Source organism: Phyllobates terribilis, unplaced genomic scaffold (assembly GCF_046119375.1).
Source record: "Phyllobates terribilis strain yellow unplaced genomic scaffold, ASM4611937v1 Scaffold_5__5_contigs__length_657084704, whole genome shotgun sequence".
NCBI classification, from domain to species: domain Eukaryota; kingdom Metazoa; phylum Chordata; class Amphibia; order Anura; family Dendrobatidae; genus Phyllobates; species Phyllobates terribilis.
In genome coordinates, this window is record NW_027362765.1 from 76,575,731 (window position 1) to 76,595,163 (window position 19,433).

The 19,433-nt window shown below is 45.0% G+C and overlaps 15 non-coding genes across 15 annotated transcripts; all 15 read right to left on the reverse strand.

Annotated features, from left to right (window-relative positions):
• Positions 1-526: 526 nt before the first annotated feature.
• On the reverse strand, positions 527-717 carry LOC141150578 (U2 spliceosomal RNA). Its single transcript, XR_012246742.1, has one exon. It is a non-coding gene; the product is annotated as a U2 spliceosomal RNA (small nuclear RNA).
• Positions 718-1,829: 1,112 nt separating this feature from the next.
• On the reverse strand, positions 1,830-2,020 carry LOC141150590 (U2 spliceosomal RNA). Its single transcript, XR_012246748.1, has one exon. It is a non-coding gene; the product is annotated as a U2 spliceosomal RNA (small nuclear RNA).
• Positions 2,021-3,135: 1,115 nt separating this feature from the next.
• Positions 3,136-3,326, reverse strand: LOC141150602 (U2 spliceosomal RNA). The gene has a single exon (XR_012246757.1). It is a non-coding gene; the product is annotated as a U2 spliceosomal RNA (small nuclear RNA).
• A 1,115-nt stretch (positions 3,327-4,441) lies between these two features.
• Positions 4,442-4,632, reverse strand: LOC141150613 (U2 spliceosomal RNA). Its single transcript, XR_012246766.1, has one exon. It is a non-coding gene; the product is annotated as a U2 spliceosomal RNA (small nuclear RNA).
• A 1,115-nt stretch (positions 4,633-5,747) lies between these two features.
• On the reverse strand, positions 5,748-5,938 carry LOC141150625 (U2 spliceosomal RNA). The gene has a single exon (XR_012246775.1). It is a non-coding gene; the product is annotated as a U2 spliceosomal RNA (small nuclear RNA).
• A 1,115-nt stretch (positions 5,939-7,053) lies between these two features.
• On the reverse strand, positions 7,054-7,244 carry LOC141150637 (U2 spliceosomal RNA). The gene has a single exon (XR_012246784.1). It is a non-coding gene; the product is annotated as a U2 spliceosomal RNA (small nuclear RNA).
• Positions 7,245-8,359: 1,115 nt separating this feature from the next.
• LOC141150649 (U2 spliceosomal RNA) lies at positions 8,360-8,550 on the reverse strand. The gene has a single exon (XR_012246792.1). It is a non-coding gene; the product is annotated as a U2 spliceosomal RNA (small nuclear RNA).
• Positions 8,551-9,669: 1,119 nt separating this feature from the next.
• Positions 9,670-9,860, reverse strand: LOC141150660 (U2 spliceosomal RNA). Its single transcript, XR_012246801.1, has one exon. It is a non-coding gene; the product is annotated as a U2 spliceosomal RNA (small nuclear RNA).
• Positions 9,861-10,976: 1,116 nt separating this feature from the next.
• Positions 10,977-11,167, reverse strand: LOC141150671 (U2 spliceosomal RNA). The gene has a single exon (XR_012246810.1). It is a non-coding gene; the product is annotated as a U2 spliceosomal RNA (small nuclear RNA).
• A 1,116-nt stretch (positions 11,168-12,283) lies between these two features.
• Positions 12,284-12,474, reverse strand: LOC141150683 (U2 spliceosomal RNA). Its single transcript, XR_012246818.1, has one exon. It is a non-coding gene; the product is annotated as a U2 spliceosomal RNA (small nuclear RNA).
• Positions 12,475-13,590: 1,116 nt separating this feature from the next.
• LOC141150695 (U2 spliceosomal RNA) lies at positions 13,591-13,781 on the reverse strand. The gene has a single exon (XR_012246828.1). It is a non-coding gene; the product is annotated as a U2 spliceosomal RNA (small nuclear RNA).
• Positions 13,782-14,897: 1,116 nt separating this feature from the next.
• Positions 14,898-15,088, reverse strand: LOC141150707 (U2 spliceosomal RNA). Its single transcript, XR_012246835.1, has one exon. It is a non-coding gene; the product is annotated as a U2 spliceosomal RNA (small nuclear RNA).
• Positions 15,089-16,203: 1,115 nt separating this feature from the next.
• LOC141150718 (U2 spliceosomal RNA) lies at positions 16,204-16,394 on the reverse strand. Its single transcript, XR_012246844.1, has one exon. It is a non-coding gene; the product is annotated as a U2 spliceosomal RNA (small nuclear RNA).
• A 1,115-nt stretch (positions 16,395-17,509) lies between these two features.
• LOC141150730 (U2 spliceosomal RNA) lies at positions 17,510-17,700 on the reverse strand. Its single transcript, XR_012246853.1, has one exon. It is a non-coding gene; the product is annotated as a U2 spliceosomal RNA (small nuclear RNA).
• A 1,118-nt stretch (positions 17,701-18,818) lies between these two features.
• LOC141150741 (U2 spliceosomal RNA) lies at positions 18,819-19,009 on the reverse strand. Its single transcript, XR_012246864.1, has one exon. It is a non-coding gene; the product is annotated as a U2 spliceosomal RNA (small nuclear RNA).
• Positions 19,010-19,433: the final 424 nt, after the last annotated feature.

The following is a 19,433-nucleotide window of genomic DNA, read 5'->3' on the forward strand; positions in this document are numbered from 1 at the left end:
ATGAAAGAAGTCAGTGTTCCAGCAGAAGGAGACAACGTTTCAGAAAAGGCATTGTAGCAAACCAAAAAAGAAATTTTAAGCGCAGCAGAGTAACCAGCGCACATACCTGTTAGCTCAGGTGAGTTTAAAAGGCTGCTGTTGATAACAAGGGCATTTGCTAAATAGATGGTGTGTGTGCAACAATATACTGAAAGGTCAATTATATTGTGCAGCTTATCTCACCACCTGTAGTTATTTAGGTGAAAGCTCCAAAATGCTTGCCTAATATGTCTGTTTATCCAAAAGGAAGTAAAAAGGGAGAGCTAGAAAGATAGCATTGCATCACATTACATGGCAATGCAATGCACAGTTGCTGAAGTTGAACCAAAATGAGCTTGTAATCTGGCTTCTGCAACTTTGAACATGAAAAATCCAATGAGGAGAAGAAAAGCAAAGCCAAAGAGTCCATCCCAAAATCCGACAAACAAGCAAAATGAACAAAAAACATTGAATTCAATTCTTTCTGATTTTAGAAACTGCATTAAAGAAGGGGTGCACCGGTCCTGGAGATACTGCAATACCAGGTCAATGCGTGGAGTGGACAGAGCAAGCTCTTTTTCCATCTCCCTGTTCTAAAAATCCATTTAATATATGGTCCCCAGATAGGGGACGTATCAGATATTAAACTGATAAGAACAGATACTACACTTGATCTTAGCCAAAAGGCCGAGAAGCGATAACCAGAATTGGTTTCAAACTACGGAGCCACCCAAGGATCCTGAAAAGTCCATTTGTGGAGATGAGCTCCTGGACTCCCGTTAAGAAGACATGTTGTCAACCTCTAGATCCCTTACATGCCTGCACTTTTCGGCTTGCTGCTGCTGCAATCCACGCGTTTTAGATCTGCATAACTCCACCTCTTTAAACACAGCACCTTCACCCCCTGCTGTTCCCACCCGCCTCAACACCGTTGGAAGGGAGGAGAACCAATTAAGGCGGGGGGTGGGGTGGAACGAGCAGCTGTCTACCCTTAGCAGGAGGGCTCCTGATTACATACCTCTCCTGCTGCTGCTGCTGGCTGTCCAGCAGCAGACTGAAGGTGGCTGCTGCTGTGCACAGGTATATAAAGGCTCAGAGCCTATTATGACACGCGCAGCCAGCGTTCCATTGCCACATTCCATCTACTGCAGGCAGGATACCTGGCTGGCTGAATGTCGCTGAGAAGCTCACAGAGACCGCCATAAGCAACAGTTTAACAGAATGCCACAGACTAATCAACCAAACTTTTTGGGTTGGGTTCTCTTTTATAGTCTGCAGGCATTAAATGAAAGAAGTCAGTGTTCCAGCAGAAGGAGACAACGTTTCAGAAAAGGCATTGTAGCAAACCAAAAAAGAAATTTTAAGCGCAGCAGAGTAACCAGCGCACATACCTGTTAGCTCAGGTGAGTTTAAAAGGCTGCTGTTGATAACAAGGGCATTTGCTAAATAGATGGTGTGTGTGCAACAATATACTGAAAGGTCAATTATATTGTGCAGCTTATCTCACCACCTGTAGTTATTTAGGTGAAAGCTCCAAAATGCTTGCCTAATATGTCTGTTTATCCAAAAGGAAGTAAAAAGGGAGAGCTAGAAAGATAGCATTGCATCACATTACATGGCAATGCAATGCACAGTTGCTGAAGTTGAACCAAAATGAGCTTGTAATCTGGCTTCTGCAACTTTGAACATGAAAAATCCAATGAGGAGAAGAAAAGCAAAGCCAAAGAGTCCATCCCAAAATCCGACAAACAAGCAAAATGAACAAAAAACATTGAATTCAATTCTTTCTGATTTTAGAAACTGCATTAAAGAAGGGGTGCACCGGTCCTGGAGATACTGCAATACCAGGTCAATGCGTGGAGTGGACAGAGCAAGCTCTTTTTCCATCTCCCTGTTCTAAAAATCCATTTAATATATGGTCCCCAGATAGGGGACGTATCAGATATTAAACTGATAAGAACAGATACTACACTTGATCTTAGCCAAAAGGCCGAGAAGCGATAACCAGAATTGGTTTCAAACTACGGAGCCACCCAAGGATCCTGAAAAGTCCATTTGTGGAGATGAGCTCCTGGACTCCCGTTAAGAAGACATGTTGTCAACCGCTAGATCCCTTACATGCCTGCACTTTTCGGCTTGCTGCTGCTGCAATCCACGCGTTTTAGATCTGCATAACTCCACCTCTTTAAACACAGCACCTTCACCCCCTGCTGTTCCCACCCGCCTCAACACCGTTGGAAGGGAGGAGAACCAATTAAGGCGGGGGGTGGGGTGGAACGAGCAGCTGTCTACCCTTAGCAGGAGGGCTCCTGATTACATACCTCTCCTGCTGCTGCTGCTGCTGGCTGTCCAGCAGCAGACTGAAGGTGGCTGCTGCTGTGCACAGGTATATAAAGGCTCAGAGCCTATTATGACACGCGCAGCCAGCGTTCCATTGCCACATTCCATCTACTGCAGGCAGGATACCTGGCTGGCTGAATGTCGCTGAGAAGCTCACAGAGACCGCCATAAGCAACAGTTTAACAGAATGCCACAGACTAATCAACCAAACTTTTTGGGTTGGGTTCTCTTTTATAGTCTGCAGGCATTAAATGAAAGAAGTCAGTGTTCCAGCAGAAGGAGACAACGTTTCAGAAAAGGCATTGTAGCAAACCAAAAAAGAAATTTTAAGCGCAGCAGAGTAACCAGCGCACATACCTGTTAGCTCAGGTGAGTTTAAAAGGCTGCTGTTGATAACAAGGGCATTTGCTAAATAGATGGTGTGTGTGCAACAATATACTGAAAGGTCAATTATATTGTGCAGCTTATCTCACCACCTGTAGTTATTTAGGTGAAAGCTCCAAAATGCTTGCCTAATATGTCTGTTTATCCAAAAGGAAGTAAAAAGGGAGAGCTAGAAAGATAGCATTGCATCACATTACATGGCAATGCAATGCACAGTTGCTGCAGTTGAACCAAAATGAGCTTGTAATCTGGCTTCTGCAACTTTGAACATGAAAAATCCAATGAGGAGAAGAAAAGCAAAGCCAAAGAGTCCATCCCAAAATCCGACAAACAAGCAAAATGAACAAAAAACATTGAATTCAATTCTTTCTGATTTTAGAAACTGCATTAAAGAAGGGGTGCACCGGTCCTGGAGATACTGCAATACCAGGTCAATGCGTGGAGTGGACAGAGCAAGCTCTTTTTCCATCTCCCTGTTCTAAAAATCCATTTAATATATGGTCCCCAGATAGGGGACGTATCAGATATTAAACTGATAAGAACAGATACTACACTTGATCTTAGCCAAAAGGCCGAGAAGCGATAACCAGAATTGGTTTCAAACTACGGAGCCACCCAAGGATCCTGAAAAGTCCATTTGTGGAGATGAGCTCCTGGACTCCCGTTAAGAAGACATGTTGTCAACCGCTAGATCCCTTACATGCCTGCACTTTTCGGCTTGCTGCTGCTGCAATCCACGCGTTTTAGATCTGCATAACTCCACCTCTTTAAACACAGCACCTTCACCCCCTGCTGTTCCCACCCGCCTCAACACCGTTGGAAGGGAGGAGAACCAATTAAGGCGGGGGGTGGGGTGGAACGAGCAGCTGTCTACCCTTAGCAGGAGGGCTCCTGATTACATACCTCTCCTGCTGCTGCTGCTGCTGGCTGTCCAGCAGCAGACTGAAGGTGGCTGCTGCTGTGCACAGGTATATAAAGGCTCAGAGCCTATTATGACACGCGCAGCCAGCGTTCCATTGCCACATTCCATCTACTGCAGGCAGGCTACCTGGCTGGCTGAATGTCGCTGAGAAGCTCACAGAGACCGCCATAAGCAACAGTTTAACAGAATGCCACAGACTAATCAACCAAACTTTTTGGGTTGGGTTCTCTTTTATAGTCTGCAGGCATTAAATGAAAGAAGTCAGTGTTCCAGCAGAAGGAGACAACGTTTCAGAAAAGGCATTGTAGCAAACCAAAAAAGAAATTTTAAGCGCAGCAGAGTAACCAGCGCACATACCTGTTAGCTCAGGTGAGTTTAAAAGGCTGCTGTTGATAACAAGGGCATTTGCTAAATAGATGGTGTGTGTGCAACAATATACTGAAAGGTCAATTATATTGTGCAGCTTATCTCACCACCTGTAGTTATTTAGGTGAAAGCTCCAAAATGCTTGCCTAATATGTCTGTTTATCCAAAAGGAAGTAAAAAGGGAGAGCTAGAAAGATAGCATTGCATCACATTACATGGCAATGCAATGCACAGTTGCTGAAGTTGAACCAAAATGAGCTTGTAATCTGGCTTCTGCAACTTTGAACATGAAAAATCCAATGAGGAGAAGAAAAGCAAAGCCAAAGAGTCCATCCCAAAATCCGACAAACAAGCAAAATGAACAAAAAACATTGAATTCAATTCTTTCTGATTTTAGAAACTGCATTAAAGAAGGGGTGCACCGGTCCTGGAGATACTGCAATACCAGGTCAATGCGTGGAGTGGACAGAGCAAGCTCTTTTTCCATCTCCCTGTTCTAAAAATCCATTTAATATATGGTCCCCAGATAGGGGACGTATCAGATATTAAACTGATAAGAACAGATACTACACTTGATCTTAGCCAAAAGGCCGAGAAGCGATAACCAGAATTGGTTTCAAACTACGGAGCCACCCAAGGATCCTGAAAAGTCCATTTGTGGAGATGAGCTCCTGGACTCCCGTTAAGAAGACATGTTGTCAACCTCTAGATCCCTTACATGCCTGCACTTTTCGGCTTGCTGCTGCTGCAATCCACGCGTTTTAGATCTGCATAACTCCACCTCTTTAAACACAGCACCTTCACCCCCTGCTGTTCCCACCCGCCTCAACACCGTTGGAAGGGAGGAGAACCAATTAAGGCGGGGGGTGGGGTGGAACGAGCAGCTGTCTACCCTTAGCAGGAGGGCTCCTGATTACATACCTCTCCTGCTGCTGCTGCTGCTGGCTGTCCAGCAGCAGACTGAAGGTGGCTGCTGCTGTGCACAGGTATATAAAGGCTCAGAGCCTATTATGACACGCGCAGCCAGCGTTCCATTGCCACATTCCATCTACTGCAGGCAGGATACCTGGCTGGCTGAATGTCGCTGAGAAGCTCACAGAGACCGCCATAAGCAACAGTTTAACAGAATGCCACAGACTAATCAACCAAACTTTTTGGGTTGGGTTCTCTTTTATAGTCTGCAGGCATTAAATGAAAGAAGTCAGTGTTCCAGCAGAAGGAGACAACGTTTCAGAAAAGGCATTGTAGCAAACCAAAAAAGAAATTTTAAGCGCAGCAGAGTAACCAGCGCACATACCTGTTAGCTCAGGTGAGTTTAAAAGGCTGCTGTTGATAACAAGGGCATTTGCTAAATAGATGGTGTGTGTGCAACAATATACTGAAAGGTCAATTATATTGTGCAGCTTATCTCACCACCTGTAGTTATTTAGGTGAAAGCTCCAAAATGCTTGCCTAATATGTCTGTTTATCCAAAAGGAAGTAAAAAGGGAGAGCTAGAAAGATAGCATTGCATCACATTACATGGCAATGCAATGCACAGTTGCTGAAGTTGAACCAAAATGAGCTTGTAATCTGGCTTCTGCAACTTTGAACATGAAAAATCCAATGAGGAGAAGAAAAGCAAAGCCAAAGAGTCCATCCCAAAATCCGACAAACAAGCAAAATGAACAAAAAACATTGAATTCAATTCTTTCTGATTTTAGAAACTGCATTAAAGAAGGGGTGCACCGGTCCTGGAGATACTGCAATACCAGGTCAATGCGTGGAGTGGACAGAGCAAGCTCTTTTTCCATCTCCCTGTTCTAAAAATCCATTTAATATATGGTCCCCAGATAGGGGACGTATCAGATATTAAACTGATAAGAACAGATACTACACTTGATCTTAGCCAAAAGGCCGAGAAGCGATAACCAGAATTGGTTTCAAACTACGGAGCCACCCAAGGATCCTGAAAAGTCCATTTGTGGAGATGAGCTCCTGGACTCCCGTTAAGAAGACATGTTGTCAACCTCTAGATCCCTTACATGCCTGCACTTTTCGGCTTGCTGCTGCTGCAATCCACGCGTTTTAGATCTGCATAACTCCACCTCTTTAAACACAGCACCTTCACCCCCTGCTGTTCCCACCCGCCTCAACACCGTTGGAAGGGAGGAGAACCAATTAAGGCGGGGGGTGGGGTGGAACGAGCAGCTGTCTACCCTTAGCAGGAGGGCTCCTGATTACATACCTCTCCTGCTGCTGCTGCTGCTGGCTGTCCAGCAGCAGACTGAAGGTGGCTGCTGCTGTGCACAGGTATATAAAGGCTCAGAGCCTATTATGACACGCGCAGCCAGCGTTCCATTGCCACATTCCATCTACTGCAGGCAGGATACCTGGCTGGCTGAATGTCGCTGAGAAGCTCACAGAGACCGCCATAAGCAACAGTTTAACAGAATGCCACAGACTAATCAACCAAACTTTTTGGGTTGGGTTCTCTTTTATAGTCTGCAGGCATTAAATGAAAGAAGTCAGTGTTCCAGCAGAAGGAGACAACGTTTCAGAAAAGGCATTGTAGCAAACCAAAAAAGAAATTTTAAGCGCAGCAGAGTAACCAGCGCACATACCTGTTAGCTCAGGTGAGTTTAAAAGGCTGCTGTTGATAACAAGGGCATTTGCTAAATAGATGGTGTGTGTGCAACAATATACTGAAAGGTCAATTATATTGTGCAGCTTATCTCACCACCTGTAGTTATTTAGGTGAAAGCTCCAAAATGCTTGCCTAATATGTCTGTTTATCCAAAAGGAAGTAAAAAGGGAGAGCTAGAAAGATAGCATTGCATCACATTACATGGCAATGCAATGCACAGTTGCTGAAGTTGAACCAAAATGAGCTTGTAATCTGGCTTCTGCAACTTTGAACATGAAAAATCCAATGAGGAGAAGAAAAGCAAAGCCAAAGAGTCCATCCCAAAATCCGACAAACAAGCAAAATGAACAAAAAACATTGAATTCAATTCTTTCTGATTTTAGAAACTGCATTAAAGAAGGGGTGCACCGGTCCTGGAGATACTGCAATACCAGGTCAATGCGTGGAGTGGACAGAGCAAGCTCTTTTTCCATCTCCCTGTTCTAAAAATCCATTTAATATATGGTCCCCAGATAGGGGACGTATCAGATATTAAACTGATAAGAACAGATACTACACTTGATCTTAGCCAAAAGGCCGAGAAGCGATAACCAGAATTGGTTTCAAACTACGGAGCCACCCAAGGATCCTGAAAAGTCCATTTGTGGAGATGAGCTCCTGGACTCCCGTTAAGAAGACATGTTGTCAACCGCTAGATCCCTTACATGCCTGCACTTTTCGGCTTGCTGCTGCTGCAATCCACGCGTTTTAGATCTGCATAACTCCACCTCTTTAAACACAGCACCTTCACCCCCTGCTGTTCCCACCCGCCTCAACACCGTTGGAAGGGAGGAGAACCAATTAAGGCGGGGGGTGGGGTGGAACGAGCAGCTGTCTACCCTTAGCAGGAGGGCTCCTGATTACATACCTCTCCTGCTGCTGCTGCTGCTGGCTGTCCAGCAGCAGACTGAAGGTGGCTGCTGCTGTGCACAGGTATATAAAGGCTCAGAGCCTATTATGACACGCGCAGCCAGCGTTCCATTGCCACATTCCATCTACTGCAGGCAGGATACCTGGCTGGCTGAATGTCGCTGAGAAGCTCACAGAGACCGCCATAAGCAACAGTTTAACAGAATGCCACAGACTAATCAACCAAACTTTTTGGGTTGGGTTCTCTTTTATAGTCTGCAGGCATTAAATGAAAGAAGTCAGTGTTCCAGCAGAAGGAGACAACGTTTCAGAAAAGGCATTGTAGCAAACCAAAAAAGAAATTTTAAGCGCAGCAGAGTAACCAGCGCACATACCTGTTAGCTCAGGTGAGTTTAAAAGGCTGCTGTTGATAACAAGGGCATTTGCTAAATAGATGGTGTGTGTGCAACAATATACTGAAAGGTCAATTATATTGTGCAGCTTATCTCACCACCTGTAGTTATTTAGGTGAAAGCTCCAAAATGCTTGCCTAATATGTCTGTTTATCCAAAAGGAAGTAAAAAGGGAGAGCTAGAAAGATAGCATTGCATCACATTACATGGCAATGCAATGCACAGTTGCTGAAGTTGAACCAAAATGAGCTTGTAATCTGGCTTCTGCAACTTTGAACATGAAAAATCCAATGAGGAGAAGAAAAGCAAAGCCAAAGAGTCCATCCCAAAATCTGACAAACAAGCAAAATGAACAAAAAACATTGAATTCAATTCTTTCTGATTTTAGAAACTGCATTAAAGAAGGGGTGCACCGGTCCTGGAGATACTGCAATACCAGGTCAATGCGTGGAGTGGACAGAGCAAGCTCTTTTTCCATCTCCCTGTTCTAAAAATCCATTTAATATATGGTCCCCAGATAGGGGACGTATCAGATATTAAACTGATAAGAACAGATACTACACTTGATCTTAGCCAAAAGGCCGAGAAGCGATAACCAGAATTGGTTTCAAACTACGGAGCCACCCAAGGATCCTGAAAAGTCCATTTGTGGAGATGAGCTCCTGGACTCCCGTTAAGAAGACATGTTGTCAACCTCTAGATCCCTTACATGCCTGCACTTTTCGGCTTGCTGCTGCTGCAATCGACGCCTTTTAGATCTGCATAACTCCACCTCTTTAAACACAGCACCTTCACCCCCTGCTGTTCCCACCCGCCTCAACACCGTTGGAAGGGAGGAGAACCAATTAAGGCGGGGGGTGGGGTGGAACGAGCAGCTGTCTACCCTTAGCAGGAGGGCTCCTGATTACATACCTCTCCTGCTGCTGCTGCTGCTGCTGGCTGTCCAGCAGCAGACTGAAGGTGGCTGCTGCTGTGCACAGGTATATAAAGGCTCAGAGCCTATTATGACACGCGCAGCCAGCGTTCCATTGCCACATTCCATCTACTGCAGGCAGGATACCTGGCTGGCTGAATGTCGCTGAGAAGCTCACAGAGACCGCCATAAGCAACAGTTTAACAGAATGCCACAGACTAATCAACCAAACTTTTTGGGTTGGGTTCTCTTTTATAGTCTGCAGGCATTAAATGAAAGAAGTCAGTGTTCCAGCAGAAGGAGACAACGTTTCAGAAAAGGCATTGTAGCAAACCAAAAAAGAAATTTTAAGCGCAGCAGAGTAACCAGCGCACATACCTGTTAGCTCAGGTGAGTTTAAAAGGCTGCTGTTGATAACAAGGGCATTTGCTAAATAGATGGTGTGTGTGCAACAATATACTGAAAGGTCAATTATATTGTGCAGCTTATCTCACCACCTGTAGTTATTTAGGTGAAAGCTCCAAAATGCTTGCCTAATATGTCTGTTTATCCAAAAGGAAGTAAAAAGGGAGAGCTAGAAAGATAGCATTGCATCACATTACATGGCAATGCAATGCACAGTTGCTGAAGTTGAACCAAAATGAGCTTGTAATCTGGCTTCTGCAACTTTGAACATGAAAAATCCAATGAGGAGAAGAAAAGCAAAGCCAAAGAGTCCATCCCCAAAATCCGACAAACAAGCAAAATGAACAAAAAACATTGAATTCAATTCTTTCTGATTTTAGAAACTGCATTAAAGAAGGGGTGCACCGGTCCTGGAGATACTGCAATACCAGGTCAATGCGTGGAGTGGACAGAGCAAGCTCTTTTTCCATCTCCCTGTTCTAAAAATCCATTTAATATATGGTCCCCAGATAGGGGACGTATCAGATATTAAACTGATAAGAACAGATACTACACTTGATCTTAGCCAAAAGGCCGAGAAGCGATAACCAGAATTGGTTTCAAACTACGGAGCCACCCAAGGATCCTGAAAAGTCCATTTGTGGAGATGAGCTCCTGGACTCCCGTTAAGAAGACATGTTGTCAACCTCTAGATCCCTTACATGCCTGCACTTTTCGGCTTGCTGCTGCTGCAATCCACGCGTTTTAGATCTGCATAACTCCACCTCTTTAAACACAGCACCTTCACCCCCTGCTGTTCCCACCCGCCTCAACACCGTTGGAAGGGAGGAGAACCAATTAAGGCGGGGGGTGGGGTGGAACGAGCAGCTGTCTACCCTTAGCAGGAGGGCTCCTGATTACATACCTCTCCTGCTGCTGCTGCTGCTGGCTGTCCAGCAGCAGACTGAAGGTGGCTGCTGCTGTGCACAGGTATATAAAGGCTCAGAGCCTGTTATGACACGCGCAGCCAGCGTTCCATTGCCACATTCCATCTACTGCAGGCAGGATACCTGGCTGGCTGAATGTCGCTGAGAAGCTCACAGAGACCGCCATAAGCAACAGTTTAACAGAATGCCACAGACTAATCAACCAAACTTTTTGGGTTGGGTTCTCTTTTATAGTCTGCAGGCATTAAATGAAAGAAGTCAGTGTTCCAGCAGAAGGAGACAACGTTTCAGAAAAGGCATTGTAGCAAACCAAAAAAGAAATTTTAAGCGCAGCAGAGTAACCAGCGCACATACCTGTTAGCTCAGGTGAGTTTAAAAGGCTGCTGTTGATAACAAGGGCATTTGCTAAATAGATGGTGTGTGTGCAACAATATACTGAAAGGTCAATTATATTGTGCAGCTTATCTCACCACCTGTAGTTATTTAGGTGAAAGCTCCAAAATGCTTGCCTAATATGTCTGTTTATCCAAAAGGAAGTAAAAAGGGAGAGCTAGAAAGATAGCATTGCATCACATTACATGGCAATGCAATGCACAGTTGCTGAAGTTGAACCAAAATGAGCTTGTAATCTGGCTTCTGCAACTTTGAACATGAAAAATCCAATGAGGAGAAGAAAAGCAAAGCCAAAGAGTCCATCCCCAAAATCCGACAAACAAGCAAAATGAACAAAAAACATTGAATTCAATTCTTTCTGATTTTAGAAACTGCATTAAAGAAGGGGTGCACCGGTCCTGGAGATACTGCAATACCAGGTCAATGCGTGGAGTGGACAGAGCAAGCTCTTTTTCCATCTCCCTGTTCTAAAAATCCATTTAATATATGGTCCCCAGATAGGGGACGTATCAGATATTAAACTGATAAGAACAGATACTACACTTGATCTTAGCCAAAAGGCCGAGAAGCGATAACCAGAATTGGTTTCAAACTACGGAGCCACCCAAGGATCCTGAAAAGTCCATTTGTGGAGATGAGCTCCTGGACTCCCGTTAAGAAGACATGTTGTCAACCTCTAGATCCCTTACATGCCTGCACTTTTCGGCTTGCTGCTGCTGCAATCCACGCGTTTTAGATCTGCATAACTCCACCTCTTTAAACACAGCACCTTCACCCCCTGCTGTTCCCACCCGCCTCAACACCGTTGGAAGGGAGGAGAACCAATTAAGGCGGGGGGTGGGGTGGAACGAGCAGCTGTCTACCCTTAGCAGGAGGGCTCCTGATTACATACCTCTCCTGCTGCTGCTGCTGCTGGCTGTCCAGCAGCAGACTGAAGGTGGCTGCTGCTGTGCACAGGTATATAAAGGCTCAGAGCCTATTATGACACGCGCAGCCAGCGTTCCATTGCCACATTCCATCTACTGCAGGCAGGATACCTGGCTGGCTGAATGTCGCTGAGAAGCTCACAGAGACCGCCATAAGCAACAGTTTAACAGAATGCCACAGACTAATCAACCAAACTTTTTGGGTTGGGTTCTCTTTTATAGTCTGCAGGCATTAAATGAAAGAAGTCAGTGTTCCAGCAGAAGGAGACAACGTTTCAGAAAAGGCATTGTAGCAAACCAAAAAAGAAATTTTAAGCGCAGCAGAGTAACCAGCGCACATACCTGTTAGCTCAGGTGAGTTTAAAAGGCTGCTGTTGATAACAAGGGCATTTGCTAAATAGATGGTGTGTGTGCAACAATATACTGAAAGGTCAATTATATTGTGCAGCTTATCTCACCACCTGTAGTTATTTAGGTGAAAGCTCCAAAATGCTTGCCTAATATGTCTGTTTATCCAAAAGGAAGTAAAAAGGGAGAGCTAGAAAGATAGCATTGCATCACATTACATGGCAATGCAATGCACAGTTGCTGAAGTTGAACCAAAATGAGCTTGTAATCTGGCTTCTGCAACTTTGAACATGAAAAATCCAATGAGGAGAAGAAAAGCAAAGCCAAAGAGTCCATCCCCAAAATCCGACAAACAAGCAAAATGAACAAAAAACATTGAATTCAATTCTTTCTGATTTTAGAAACTGCATTAAAGAAGGGGTGCACCGGTCCTGGAGATACTGCAATACCAGGTCAATGCGTGGAGTGGACAGAGCAAGCTCTTTTTCCATCTCCCTGTTCTAAAAATCCATTTAATATATGGTCCCCAGATAGGGGACGTATCAGATATTAAACTGATAAGAACAGATACTACACTTGATCTTAGCCAAAAGGCCGAGAAGCGATAACCAGAATTGGTTTCAAACTACGGAGCCACCCAAGGATCCTGAAAAGTCCATTTGTGGAGATGAGCTCCTGGACTCCCGTTAAGAAGACATGTTGTCAACCTCTAGATCCCTTACATGCCTGCACTTTTCGGCTTGCTGCTGCTGCAATCCACGCGTTTTAGATCTGCATAACTCCACCTCTTTAAACACAGCACCTTCACCCCCTGCTGTTCCCACCCGCCTCAACACCGTTGGAAGGGAGGAGAACCAATTAAGGCGGGGGGTGGGGTGGAACGAGCAGCTGTCTACCCTTAGCAGGAGGGCTCCTGATTACATACCTCTCCTGCTGCTGCTGCTGCTGGCTGTCCAGCAGCAGACTGAAGGTGGCTGCTGCTGTGCACAGGTATATAAAGGCTCAGAGCCTATTATGACACGCGCAGCCAGCGTTCCATTGCCACATTCCATCTACTGCAGGCAGGATACCTGGCTGGCTGAATGTCGCTGAGAAGCTCACAGAGACCGCCATAAGCAACAGTTTAACAGAATGCCACAGACTAATCAACCAAACTTTTTGGGTTGGGTTCTCTTTTATAGTCTGCAGGCATTAAATGAAAGAAGTCAGTGTTCCAGCAGAAGGAGACAACGTTTCAGAAAAGGCATTGTAGCAAACCAAAAAAGAAATTTTAAGCGCAGCAGAGTAACCAGCGCACATACCTGTTAGCTCAGGTGAGTTTAAAAGGCTGCTGTTGATAACAAGGGCATTTGCTAAATAGATGGTGTGTGTGCAACAATATACTGAAAGGTCAATTATATTGTGCAGCTTATCTCACCACCTGTAGTTATTTAGGTGAAAGCTCCAAAATGCTTGCCTAATATGTCTGTTTATCCAAAAGGAAGTAAAAAGGGAGAGCTAGAAAGATAGCATTGCATCACATTACATGGCAATGCAATGCACAGTTGCTGAAGTTGAACCAAAATGAGCTTGTAATCTGGCTTCTGCAACTTTGAACATGAAAAATCCAATGAGGAGAAGAAAAGCAAAGCCAAAGAGTCCATCCCCAAAATCCGACAAACAAGCAAAATGAACAAAAAACATTGAATTCAATTCTTTCTGATTTTAGAAACTGCATTAAAGAAGGGGTGCACCGGTCCTGGAGATACTGCAATACCAGGTCAATGCGTGGAGTGGACAGAGCAAGCTCTTTTTCCATCTCCCTGTTCTAAAAATCCATTTAATATATGGTCCCCAGATAGGGGACGTATCAGATATTAAACTGATAAGAACAGATACTACACTTGATCTTAGCCAAAAGGCCGAGAAGCGATAACCAGAATTGGTTTCAAACTACGGAGCCACCCAAGGATCCTGAAAAGTCCATTTGTGGAGATGAGCTCCTGGACTCCCGTTAAGAAGACATGTTGTCAACCTCTAGATCCCTTACATGCCTGCACTTTTCGGCTTGCTGCTGCTGCAATCCACGCGTTTTAGATCTGCATAACTCCACCTCTTTAAACACAGCACCTTCACCCCCTGCTGTTCCCACCCGCCTCAACACCGTTGGAAGGGAGGAGAACCAATTAAGGCGGGGGGTGGGGTGGAACGAGCAGCTGTCTACCCTTAGCAGGAGGGCTCCTGATTACATACCTCTCCTGCTGCTGCTGCTGCTGGCTGTCCAGCAGCAGACTGAAGGTGGCTGCTGCTGTGCACAGGTATATAAAGGCTCAGAGCCTATTATGACACGCGCAGCCAGCGTTCCATTGCCACATTCCATCTACTGCAGGCAGGATACCTGGCTGGCTGAATGTCGCTGAGAAGCTCACAGAGACCGCCATAAGCAACAGTTTAACAGAATGCCACAGACTAATCAACCAAACTTTTTGGGTTGGGTTCTCTTTTATAGTCTGCAGGCATTAAATGAAAGAAGTCAGTGTTCCAGCAGAAGGAGACAACGTTTCAGAAAAGGCATTGTAGCAAACCAAAAAAGAAATTTTAAGCGCAGCAGAGTAACCAGCGCACATACCTGTTAGCTCAGGTGAGTTTAAAAGGCTGCTGTTGATAACAAGGGCATTTGCTAAATAGATGGTGTGTGTGCAACAATATACTGAAAGGTCAATTATATTGTGCAGCTTATCTCACCACCTGTAGTTATTTAGGTGAAAGCTCCAAAATGCTTGCCTAATATGTCTGTTTATCCAAAAGGAAGTAAAAAGGGAGAGCTAGAAAGATAGCATTGCATCACATTACATGGCAATGCAATGCACAGTTGCTGAAGTTGAACCAAAATGAGCTTGTAATCTGGCTTCTGCAACTTTGAACATGAAAAATCCAATGAGGAGAAGAAAAGCAAAGCCAAAGAGTCCATCCCCAAAATCCGACAAACAAGCAAAATGAACAAAAAACATTGAATTCAATTCTTTCTGATTTTAGAAACTGCATTAAAGAAGGGGTGCACCGGTCCTGGAGATACTGCAATACCAGGTCAATGCGTGGAGTGGACAGAGCAAGCTCTTTTTCCATCTCCCTGTTCTAAAAATCCATTTAATATATGGTCCCCAGATAGGGGACGTATCAGATATTAAACTGATAAGAACAGATACTACACTTGATCTTAGCCAAAAGGCCGAGAAGCGATAACCAGAATTGGTTTCAAACTACGGAGCCACCCAAGGATCCTGAAAAGTCCATTTGTGGAGATGAGCTCCTGGACTCCCGTTAAGAAGACATGTTGTCAACCTCTAGATCCCTTACATGCCTGCACTTTTCGGCTTGCTGCTGCTGCAATCCACGCGTTTTAGATCTGCATAACTCCACCTCTTTAAACACAGCACCTTCACCCCCTGCTGTTCCCACCCGCCTCAACACCGTTGGAAGGGAGGAGAACCAATTAAGGCGGGGGGTGGGGTGGAACGAGCAGCTGTCTACCCTTAGCAGGAGGGCTCCTGATTACATACCTCTCCTGCTGCTGCTGCTGCTGGCTGTCCAGCAGCAGACTGAAGGTGGCTGCTGCTGTGCACAGGTATATAAAGGCTCAGAGCCTATTATGACACGCGCAGCCAGCGTTCCATTGCCACATTCCATCTACTGCAGGCAGGATACCTGGCTGGCTGAATGTCGCTGAGAAGCTCACAGAGACCGCCATAAGCAACAGTTTAACAGAATGCCACAGACTAATCAACCAAACTTTTTGGGTTGGGTTCTCTTTTATAGTCTGCAGGCATTAAATGAAAGAAGTCAGTGTTCCAGCAGAAGGAGACAACGTTTCAGAAAAGGCATTGTAGCAAACCAAAAAAGAAATTTTAAGCGCAGCAGAGTAACCAGCGCACATACCTGTTAGCTCAGGTGAGTTTAAAAGGCTGCTGTTGATAACAAGGGCATTTGCTAAATAGATGGTGTGTGTGCAACAATATACTGAAAGGTCAATTATATTGTGCAGCTTATCTCACCACCTGTAGTTATTTAGGTGAAAGCTCCAAAATGCTTGCCTAATATGTCTGTTTATCCAAAAGGAAGTAAAAAGGGAGAGCTAGAAAGATAGCATTGCATCACATTACATGGCAATGCAATGCACAGTTGCTGAAGTTGAACCAAAATGAGCTTGTAATCTGGCTTCTGCAACTTTGAACATGAAAAATCCAATGAGGAGAAGAAAAGCAAAGCCAAAGAGTCCATCCCAAAATCCGACAAACAAGCAAAATGAACAAAAAACATTGAATTCAATTCTTTCTGATTTTAGAAACTGCATTAAAGAAGGGGTGCACCGGTCCTGGAGATACTGCAATACCAGGTCAATGCGTGGAGTGGACAGAGCAAGCTCTTTTTCCATCTCCCTGTTCTAAAAATCCATTTAATATATGGTCCCCAGATAGGGGACGTATCAGATATTAAACTGATAAGAACAGATACTACACTTGATCTTAGCCAAAAGGCCGAGAAGCGATAACCAGAATTGGTTTCAAACTACGGAGCCACCCAAGGATCCTGAAAAGTCCATTTGTGGAGATGAGCTCCTGGACTCCCGTTAAGAAGACATGTTGTCAACCTCTAGATCCCTTACATGCCTGCACTTTTCGGCTTGCTGCTGCTGCAATCCACGCGTTTTAGATCTGCATAACTCCACCTCTTTAAACACAGCACCTTCACCCCCTGCTGTTCCCACCCGCCTCAACACCGTTGGAAGGGAGGAGAACCAATTAAGGCGGGGGGTGGGGTGGAACGAGCAGCTGTCTACCCTTAGCAGGAGGGCTCCTGATTACATACCTCTCCTGCTGCTGCTGCTGCTGGCTGTCCAGCAGCAGACTGAAGGTGGCTGCTGCTGTGCACAGGTATATAAAGGCTCAGAGCCTATTATGACACGCGCAGCCAGCGTTCCATTGCCACATTCCATCTACTGCAGGCAGGATACCTGGCTGGCTGAATGTCGCTGAGAAGCTCACAGAGACCGCCATAAGCAACAGTTTAACAGAATGCCACAGACTAATCAACCAAACTTTTTGGGTTGGGTTCTCTTTTATAGTCTGCAGGCATTAAATGAAAGAAGTCAGTGTTCCAGCAGAAGGAGACAACGTTTCAGAAAAGGCATTGTAGCAAACCAAAAAAGAAATTTTAAGCGCAGCAGAGTAACCAGCGCACATACCTGTTAGCTCAGGTGAGTTTAAAAGGCTGCTGTTGATAACAAGGGCATTTGCTAAATAGATGGTGTGTGTGCAACAATATACTGAAAGGTCAATTATATTGTGCAGCTTATCTCACCACCTGTAGTTATTTAGGTGAAAGCTCCAAAATGCTTGCCTAATATGTCTGTTTATCCAAAAGGAAGTAAAAAGGGAGAGCTAGAAAGATAGCATTGCATCACATTACATGGCAATGCAATGCACAGTTGCTGAAGTTGAACCAAAATGAGCTTGTAATCTGGCTTCTGCAACTTTGAACATGAAAAATCCAATGAGGAGAAGAAAAGCAAAGCCAAAGAGTCCATCCCAAAATCCGACAAACAAGCAAAATGAACAAAAAACATTGAATTCAATTCTTTCTGATTTTAGAAACTGCATTAAAGAAGGGGTGCACCGGTCCTGGAGATACTGCAATACCAGGTCAATGCGTGGAGTGGACAGAGCAAGCTCTTTTTCCATCTCCCTGTTCTAAAAATCCATTTAATATATGGTCCCCAGATAGGGGACGTATCAGATATTAAACTGATAAGAACAGATACTACACTTGATCTTAGCCAAAAGGCCGAGAAGCGATAACCAGAATTGGTTTCAAACTACGGAGCCACCCAAGGATCCTGAAAAGTCCATTTGTGGAGATGAGCTCCTGGACTCCCGTTAAGAAGACATGTTGTCAACCTCTAGATCCCTTACATGCCTGCACTTTTCGGCTTGCTGCTGCTGCAATCCACGCGTTTTAGATCTGCATAACTCCACCTCTTTAAACACAGCACCTTCACCCCCTGCTGTTCCCACCCGCCTCAACACCGTTGGAAGGGAGGAGAACCAATTAAGGCGGGGGGTGGGGTGGAACGAGCAGCTGTCTACCCTTAGCAGGAGGGCTCCTGATTACATACCTCTCCTGCTGCTGCTGCTGCTGCTGGCTGTCCAGCAGCAGACTGAAGGTGGCTGCTGCTGTGCACAGGTATATAAAGGCTCAGAGCCTATTATGACACGCGCAGCCAGCGTTCCATTGCCACATTCCATCTACTGCAGGCAGGATACCTGGCTGGCTGAATGTCGCTGAGAAGCTCACAGAGACCGCCATAAGCAACAGTTTAACAGAATGCCACAGACTAATCAACCAAACTTTTTGGGTTGGGTTCTCTTTTATAGTCTGCAGGCATTAAATGAAAGAAGTCAGTGTTCCAGCAGAAGGAGACAACGTTTCAGAAAAGGCATTGTAGCAAACCAAAAAAGAAATTTTAAGCGCAGCAGAGTAACCAGCGCACATACCTGTTAGCTCAGGTGAGTTTAAAAGGCTGCTGTTGATAACAAGGGCATTTGCTAAATAGATGGTGTGTGTGCAACAATATACTGAAAGGTCAATTATATTGTGCAGCTTATCTCACCACCTGTAGTTATTTAGGTGAAAGCTCCAAAATGCTTGCCTAATATGTCTGTTTATCCAAAAGGAAGTAAAAAGGGAGAGCTAGAAAGATAGCATTGCATCACATTACATGGCAATGCAATGCACAGTTGCTGAAGTTGAACCAAAATGAGCTTGTAATCTGGCTTCTGCAACTTTGAACATGAAAAATCCAATGAGGAGAAGAAAAGCAAAGCCAAAGAGTCCATCCCAAAATCCGACAAACAAGCAAAATGAACAAAAAACATTGAATTCAATTCTTTCTGATTTTAGAAACTGCATTAAAGAAGGGGTGCACCGGTCCTGGAGATACTGCAATACCAGGTCAATGCGTGGAGTGGACAGAGCAAGCTCTTTTTCCATCTCCCTGTTCTAAAAATCCATTTAATATATGGTCCCCAGATAGGGGACGTATCAGATATTAAACTGATAAGAACAGATACTACACTTGATCTTAGCCAAAAGGCCGAGAAGCGATAACCAGAATTGGTTTCAAACTACGGAGCCACCCAAGGATCCTGAAAAGTCCATTTGTGGAGATGAGCTCCTGGACTCCCGTTAAGAAGACATGTTGTCAACCTCTAGATCCCTTACATGCCTGCACTTTTCGGCTTGCTGCTGCTGCAATCCACGCGTTTTAGATCTGCATAACTCCACCTCTTTAAACACAGCACCTTCACCCCCTGCTGTTCCCACCCGCCTCAACACCGTTGGAAGGGAGGAGAACCAATTAAGGCGGGGGGTGGGGTGGAACGAGCAGCTGTCTACCCTTAGCAGGAGGGCTCCTGATTACATACCTCTCCTGCTGCTGCTGCTGCTGCTGGCTGTCCAGCAGCAGACTGAAGGTGGCTGCTGCTGTGCACAGGTATATAAAGGCTCAGAGCCTATTATGACACGCGCAG